The sequence below is a fragment of the Moschus berezovskii genome, chromosome 15, assembly GCF_049115385.1.
Source record: "Moschus berezovskii isolate FMDL1 chromosome 15, NW_MosBer_1.0, whole genome shotgun sequence".
NCBI lineage: Eukaryota > Metazoa > Chordata > Mammalia > Artiodactyla > Moschidae > Moschus > Moschus berezovskii.
In genome coordinates this window covers 21,377,100-21,386,061 of record NC_142474.1, presented here as the reverse complement: position 1 = coordinate 21,386,061, position 8,962 = coordinate 21,377,100, and positions in this window count along the sequence as shown.

Here is an 8,962-nt window from a genome sequence, read left to right as displayed (position 1 = left end):
GCCAGGTGCCAGAGAAAGACCCCAAATCACAGGTGCCAGTCCCCCACCCCCAAGTCTCAGAGCTCGCAGGGTTTGGGGGGAAGTACTCCAGGAGCTGTGCCTGCTGCACACAGGAGCAGGTAAGGTTCCTGGGGTGTCCATGCCTCACACCAGGGTCTCCTTCCAGATTGGTTCCGGGATGTGACTGGATCTCTGTACCGTCTCCCTCTGGGACAATCAGTACTAACACCATCCCCCAGGAGTGACAACTGAGCCCAGTCAAAGGACACCTCTCAGATACTCGTGCTCACAGTCAGGACATCCTATGCTCATCACCCTCCACCCCCAGCAATAAAAAGCCTTTTCAGCACCTTCTGCATGGTCCATTGTATTCTTTCCATTGGGAATTTGGGGAACGTGGGATATGTGCAACCAGGCAAGCAGAGACCTGGATCTGAAGCTGGAAGGGAGTTTGGGGATTATCCACCCTCACCTCCTTGTCTTACGAGCAGGAACACTGAGGCCCAGGATGGGCAAGAAAGTGACCTGAGGGATCGTAGAGACAGCCTCACTCTGCTTCCACTGCAGCACCACCACGATGGAGGGCTGCCTTCCCCAGCACAGCTGACCTCATGACCTCCTCACAACACCCTTCTTGTCCCCATTGTACAGATGAGGAGACTGAGGCTCATAGAGGACAAGTGACATATAGAAGTTACAGGGTAGCATGTGGCAGGACTAGTATTTAAAGCCGTGGCTAGGGGATCCCCTGCTCAGAGAGGTGATGTCCCGTCTCCCAGTACTCAGCCACCTCTCCCAGCCCCTGCAGGTCCCGCTGTCCTGGCCTTGGTCTCTTCCACCCAGGACTGCTGAGGTCCTTTTGTGGCCCTTCTTCCTCCCCAACATGCATGCCCTCAGTTTCCCCTTTGCCCTGGAGTGGGGAATACAGCACCCTTTACTTACAGCTGTGTCACCTCTGCAGAGGACCGACCCAGGCTATCACGTCAGGGATTCCGGGCCTCTCCATTCCAGGAGGCCATCTAACTTTCCTGCCAAGAGTTCCAGTGAACATTTGCCCATTTTGCCAAGGAGCCATCTCAATGCTGTGTGCAATTCTATGAGGGAGAACCACTGTCATCTTCATGGGACACTTGGGTTAAAGGAGGCCAGGGTCACACAGTGGCTGCTTCACTCCAGGGCCTTCTGTCTGAAGGCTGCCTCTCGAGGTCGAGTCACCCCAGGGGGCCCTTGAGCCCCTGGGCAGCTGGGGGGCCTTGGACCAGCTCTCCTGAGCTGAGGACCTCACTTCAGCCTGTGCCAGGGCTCCTGACACAGCGTGAGGTGAGAGATAGGACAGAGCTGAGCTTGACCTGGCCTCTGCCCGTTGCTAGCTGTGTGATCTCAGGCAACTTACTAGAACCACACTTCTCTCACCTCCCAAATGGACTTAACAGCAAAACCTCCCTGTAGCACTGTTGCGATGATTGAATGAGTCAATGTGTGGAAAATGCTTAAACGGAGTCTGAGACCTGGTGAGCACAAGGTGAATGTCAGCCTCGACACACTGGGCTTACTGTCAAACGGTGTTGAGAATCCCATATTCAATCTTTATACAGTGTATCTCACTCAATTCTGATTTCTACTGAGTGATGCAGTGAATGTTCTCAGAATAGGTGTGGCAACTGAGTCTCAGAGAGGGGAAGGACTTCTCCAGGGCCACACAGCTGGTCAGAGGCAGAGCTGGGTTCTATTGGAAGTCGGCCTTCTCCAGAGCTGGTTCTCCCCCTGCTGGCCAGACCAAAGGGATGAGAGTTTTCCTCTCAGTCTGTATTCTGTGACAATCCTAACTCCCACAAACTAAGATAATGGCATCCAGTCCCATCACTTTATGGCAAATAGATAGGGAAACAGTGGAAACAGTGGCTGACTTTATTTTGGGGGGTTCCAAAATCACTGCGGATGGTGATTGCAGCCATGAAATTAAAAGACACTTACTCCTTGGAAGGAAAGTTATGACAAACCTATAAAGCATATTAAAAAGCAGAGACATGACTTTGTCACAAAGGTCCGTCTAGTCAAGGCTATGGTTTTTCCAGTAGCTGTGTATGAATGTGAGAGTTGGACTATAAAGAAAGCTGATCGCCGAAGAATTGATGCTTTTGACTGTGGTGTTGGAGAAGACTCTTGAGAGTCCCTTGGACTGCAAGGAGATCCAACCAGTCCATCCTAAAGAAGATCAGTCCTGGGTGTTCATTGGAAGGACTGATGTTGAGCTGAAGCTCCAATACTTTGGCCACCTGATGCGAAAAGCTGACTCATTTGAAAAGACCCTGATGCTGGGAAAGATTGAGGGAAGGAGGAAAAGGGGATGACAGAGGATGAGATGGCTGGATGGCATCACCGACTCAATGGACATGGGTTTGGGTAGACTCCAAGAGTTGGTGATGGACAAGGAGGCCTGATGTGCTGAGGTTTACGGGGTCACAAAGAGTTGGATACAATGAGTGACTGAACTGAAATAACTCCCACAAAAGTGCACAAGGAGGTCTCACAATTCAGGGACTCCTCTTGAGCACTAGCCCACTTGGGTCAGTGCTGAGCCTTTGTCCAGGCTGTTCCATCCCCCTGGTCATCATTCCTTCTCTCCCTCCAGCTTCTCAATCCTCCTCAGCCCTACAACTCTGCTCAGGAGCGCTCTCCTGGTGAGTGGGGGCCACTCTTCAATGTTTCCCCAACAAAGAGACCATGTTTTCCAGCTGGTAGGTCTGCCCAAACTACCTTGTCATCATTGTCTCATACAGACAGAGGGGGCAGGAAGTGTCAGCTCTCATAATAATAGTTTACACATTTTAACAATCTTTTTTTATCATTTTCAGTGAGAAAAAATTGACGTGCATCACTGTATAAGTTGAAGGCATTGGTTTGATTTCTCTGTATTATGAAATGATTATGACAATAGGTTCAGCTAACATTCATCTTCTCTTCAGTTCAGTCGCTCAGTCGTGTCTGACTCTCCGTGACCCCATGAATCACAGCACGCCAGGCCTCCCTGTCCATCACCAACTCCCGGAGTTCACTCAAACTCATGTCCATCGAGTCGGTGATGCCATCCAGCCATCTCATTCTCTGTTGTCCCCTTCTCCTCCCGCCCCCAATCCTTCCCAGCATCAGAGTCTTTTCCAGTGAGTCAACTTGGCACATGAGGTGGCCAAAGTATTGGAGTTTCAGCTTTAGCATCAGTCCTTCCAATGAACACCCAGGATTGATTTCCCTTAGAGATACAACAAAAAATTCAGGAAAAAATGAAAAACATTTTTTCACTGTGATGAGAACTCCTAGGATTTGCTCTCAGCAACGTTCCTGTATACCATGCATCGCTGTTAGCTCTAGTCACCATGTTGTGCATTACATCCCCAGTATTCATATGTTTTGAATCGTAAGTGTGTGTTTTTGACCGTTTTCCACTTTCCTCTTCTCCTACTCTCCACCTCTGGTTATCACATCTGATTTTTCTATGGGTTTGCTTTTGTTTTTAGTTTCCAATTATATATGAGATCACACAGTGTAGGTCTTTTTCTAACTGATTTCATTTAGGATAATGCCTTTACGATCCAGCCATGTAGTCACAAATAGTAGGATTTCACCATCTGACCCTCCAGAAACCAGTGGCCGTGCTCTGCTCTGAGGTTTCAAAGCTCCCCTTCTGTCCTGGCTGATCCCCTTGCCAATGATGGGACTTCCCAGTGTGTGGAAACCTCCCCTCTCTCACAGCTCCCTCCGGGGGCACATGTTCCATCCCCACTCCTTTCTCTCTCTTTTTCTTTTTTGCTTTGTCCTACCCAGATATGTAGAGATTTTCTGGTCCTCTTTGAACTCTGAGTTCTTCCTCCAGTGATCAGTAGACTTTCTGCAAGAACTGTTTACATGTAGGTGTATTTTGATGAATTTGTGGGAAAAGGTAAGAATCTGTCCTAATCCTCCACCGTCTTGATCCCCTCCCTGGGAGATGTACTGTTGGATATTGTTTTCTTTGTTTATTTAGCCATTCTAAGTATTTTGATTGGAGACTTTTATCCACTTACATTGAAAGTAATTGTTGACTGGAAAGAGCTTACTCTCCCCATTGTTTGAACTATTTTCTGCTCCTCTCTAGAGCCAGTGTTCCTTATTTCTCATCCTGCAATCTTTTCTGTGTGTGTTTTAGTGTCTTTTGGTTTCAGTATGTTTTGAATTCTTTCCATGTTCTTTTATGTAATAATTACTGGGCTTCCTCTCCTAGTTACCGTGAGGATAACATAAAATATTGTATCCTTGAAACATCCTATTTTAAACTGATCACAATTCAACTTTAGTAGAATTAATATCACATAAAAGAACACATAAAGAATTTAAATCATACTGAAACAAAAGGATACTAAAACACACACAAAAAGAGACGGCAGGACAAGAAATGAGAAACAATGGATCCACAAACAAAGCACAATTAAAACGGCAATAGTGAGTCCTCACCAATCAAAAATTACTTTAAATGGGAATGGGTTAAATTATCAAACTAAAATACATAGCATAGCTAAATAAATACAAAGCGATGTCCAAAAATATAATGCCCACAAGAGATTCACTTTAACACTCACTGCCCACATAGATTGAGTGTAAAGGGATAGAAAAAGACATTTCAAGAAAATGTTAACAAATAAACAAATCAAACAGCAGGGTTAGCCACACTTAAAACAGACAACATAGACTTTAAATTAAAAATGATGAAAAGAAACAGAGCCTCGTTATAAAGTGACAAAGGGGTCAATACACCAGGAAGATTTAACAATAGCAAATGTTAGTGTGTTTAACCTTAGAACACCTGACTATATGAAGCACGAGTAAATAGAGCTACAAGGAGAAATAAACAGCAATGCGGTGTTAGCTAGGAACTTTACTATCCCACTCTCAAAACGGGGTAGATCATTAAAGTTAAATGTGCATGTGACTTTAACCCACTTATTTTCTTCTGTTCACAGATGTTAAGTTTTGCTTTTAAAAAAGAAAAAAGATCAACAAAGTTATCTAATAAGTCTGCTTAAATGATAGATGCCTGAGCCACGTCCTAGATACTTAGGGTTACCAGCTCCCAGACAGGCTGCCCCAGGGTGTCTGGCCAGAAATGGAAATAACTGGACTGGATGGACCAAAGGTACTTTCTACCTTAAGTTCTAAGAGCTTGAGCCTCCACTCCTTCCTCTAGAGCCCCACCTCTGCCTAGACATGACCCTCACAACCTACATGCTTATCCTGCTTCATCTTCTCAGCAACCACGCAGGGGGTGCTACTGCCCCATTTCCAGCTGAGGAACGTGGGGCTCAGAAGGGCAGGATGACTTGCTGAAGGCCACATGATGGGAAGGGACAGAGCTGAAGAGTGCACCCAGTTCTGCGTCCTCCCCCATCGAGGTCGGCTCTTCCAGTCTCTGGGGGCAGCAGAAGTCCCAGTTGTTGGCCCCAGCGCCCAGCACTCAGGAGGTGCAGGTGAATGTGTGGCTCTAGGCTTGACGCTGCTCGTCGATTTTTGCCACTGATGCTCACCACAACCTTATAAGGTTTGGAAGACCTCATTTTCCAATTGCGGAAACTGAGGTTCAGGGAAGGGAGGTGACTTGTCCAGGTCTCACAACCCAGAATTTGTGCCCGAGGGGAAGGACCTTTCACCCAGATCACGTTGAGGCCAGCTGGTGGAGCAGGATCATCCATAGACGTGAATATCTTGTTTAGTCCTTGACCGCTTCTGTTTGACTTGGTTGTTACACCTGATGCATTGGGCCCCTGTCAACCGGAACATCCGATCCAGGAAGCCCAGAGGGGTGCCCACTTGGCACAGGCTGGGAGCACCGGTGGAGAGTTCCAGGTCATCCAGGGTCCATCACCTCCAGTCCCCCAGCTGCATCTCACAGGGTCTGGATGAACGCCGCCAGGACAATCTAGAAGTCGGGCTGGAGGCTTGAGAGGCCAGCCTTCCTCACCCTGATTGTCGTCCCACCATCAGAACACAGAGCAGGGAGAAGGTGGCAGGCCAGGTGCCCAAGGCTGGGCCTGGGACATGGGGGACCCCATCCAGCAGAGCTTTGAACCTGTCAGCAGACCACCCTCTTCGCTGTCTGTACCCAGTTCTGCAAATAGCACAGGTCCCTCTTTCCCTGGTTGTGGGCACAGAGCTCAGGGCTGAGCCAAACTCTTGTGAAGAGACTTTTTCTCACCTCAGAGCCAAGGCCCAGGGGTTCCAGAGAGATGTGGTGAACTCAGACACAGTGTTGGCCCCAGGCTTCAGCTGCCCCATTATAAAATGAGCAAAAATGAGTAAGTAAATGAATAAAACCTGGTGCCCGGATCCTGGTGGCAAAATGTAAATGAAATGCGTACCGAGGGCGTGGTTGTCAGGCCCAGTTTTGGGGTCAGGCACACTGGGTTTGAATCCTCTCTTTGTCTGTTGCTGGCTGTGGTTCCTGGACAAGGGGCTTCATGTCCCTTAACCTCAGGTCCCCTAATGTGAAATGAACTATGACTGTCCTCACAGGTGTGCTGTGAGGATGTGGAGGGATCATGTGTGCAGGCCCCTTATGCACGGCTACAACAGTGATGATGATGACTGTAATTACTGCTGGCGTCTGGTCACTTCACTCCCCTCCACCTCAGATCCCCTATCTGCAATGACGCCACTGCACAGGGTTATGGAGGGGATGAGGCGAGGAGATCAGGCATCCAATATGCTTTACGCTTAATCAAAGGCAACTACATTTCTTATGTTTGTGTGCCATAAAGACCACATGAGCTAGATGGGCTCAGACTTCCAGTAGACTTGTGTCTACAAATTCTGACTCCCTTGCTGACTGGTGTATAGACCTGTGTCTAGAAATTCTGACTCCCTTGGTTGGAAAGTGTGATTCTCACTAAGTTTCAGCTTCCAGTCCAGGACCATGTTAGAGACTCTAAGAACTATGGTGTCAAGTATACCTCATTGATTGTAGACACTGGATAGAGCTTTCCGCAGAGAAGCCCTCCCAGGCCCTCCTGGGCTTGGAGGGCAGGACTGATTAATGATGTCTGCCACAAGTTCAGAGGGAAGAGTGGAATGACTGCATGCTTGCCAGGGCAGGACCAGGTCACCCCTAATGGTCCCTCCGACCAGTGATAGGCATGTGGACACCACATGTTCATGGAGGGTGGGACTCTGGGACCTGCCTAGTGATGCGGGATGGAGGAGGGACCCTGATCTGGGTTCCAGTCATTTCTCAGTTTATAACCTGCTTTGCGACTCTGAGTAAGATGTTCATTTTCTCCAGGGTCTCCATTTGCTCTAATGACAAAATGAACAGAGGTTTCTTGCTACACAGCTGAACCCTCAGGGCTCTAAGAGGTGGTCAGGAATATCTGCGGACTACTGGCTACATCCCCACTAGCTGGAGTAACGTGTGTAGGGGAGAAACCTTGGGCCAGTCAGGCCCACACCTTTGGCCACCACAAATACCTGTGGTCACCTGAACAGGGATGGACCAGAGAGAAGGTAGGGGTGGGTCTCAATGCAACAGAAGTCCAGTGTCTGGGGAGAGGCAGACGTGCATGGAAAGTACTTGAAAACAGAGCAACGTGCTTTCCCTCAGGGAAGTCACCCATGGGCAGGGTCCCTGGTCTATGTGCTATAATAACAGCAGCAACAACACGTCGGGAAACATGTCCTTCAGCGACGATCACAGTGCATCAATATGACACAGGGGACATGTCAGGGCACAAAACAGATTAGATCCCTGCCTCGTGAGGCTCCCACTCAATTAGAAGAGGAAGAAAGCACATCTTTAGGGCTGTGAGTCCAGGTTCACACATGCTTACTGTGTACCCTTCAGACCAGTTCAATGACGTAGGTAAACCCATTGTGCCCACTTTACAGGTGAGTAAGCTGAGTCTCTGAGAGGGAAAGCTCATAAGGCTAGTAAGTGGCAATGCCATGACTTGAGCTCAGGCCTGTAATACTTTTAAGAACTGCACACACTGCCCCTTGTCACCCTCCTCATTTTCCTGGGCTCCAAATGCTGCTTAGGTCACCATTCACTACTATGTACTGCAATACTAGATATGATGATGATCACTATTATCCATGGAGCACCTTCTCCAGCCAGTACTGCCATGGGCTTTCTACTGACATTTCCTTATTTAATCTTCCCAACAGCTCTTTTAAGTTAGAAGACACTCTAGTTCTAATTTCGTGGTTAAAAAAATGCTGAGACGTTAGGTCACTTGCCTGCTGTCACATAGACAAGAAGGGAGAAATCTGGGATGCACACCCAAGGCTGACTCTAGCCAAAGCTTCTCTCTTATTATAATGAAATGCATGGTTTCTAAATGTGTACATTTTAATTAATCAGCATTAAAGAAAAACTCTTCTGAAAGCTGTAATAAATATTTGAGTGTCTATGTCAGGCCCTGAGCATGAAGACGGTGGTCTTGACCCTTATGGTTTCAGAGAATGGGATGCAATCACTGTGCCCAAAGAGCTGGTGGGATTCATGCTCAAAGCAAGAGTGTGGGCTGCCCCAGCTGGTGGGAGTGTAGCAAGTAACCACCAGGTGTTCCTGAAACCTCTCAAAGCCCTGAGGGGTCAGTTGTCTAGCAGAAAACCTCTGTTCATTTTGCAGTTAGAGGAAACAGAAACCCTGAGAGCAAACAAACATCATACTCAGAGTCACAAAGCAGGCTACTAACAGAGCCAAACCTGGGACCTAGGTAGGGGTCTCCTTCTCCTCTCCCCAGCCCCAGGCAGGTCCCAGAGTCCCACCCTCCATGAACGTGTGGTGTTGGTGTGCCCATTGCTGGATAAAGGGCCATTGGATATGACCTGGTCCCACAGTGGCAAACACACAGTGCCTCCACTCTCCCCTCCTGAACCTGTGGCAGACATCACTAATCAATCCTTCCCTCCAAGTCCAGGAGCTGCCTGCAAGGGC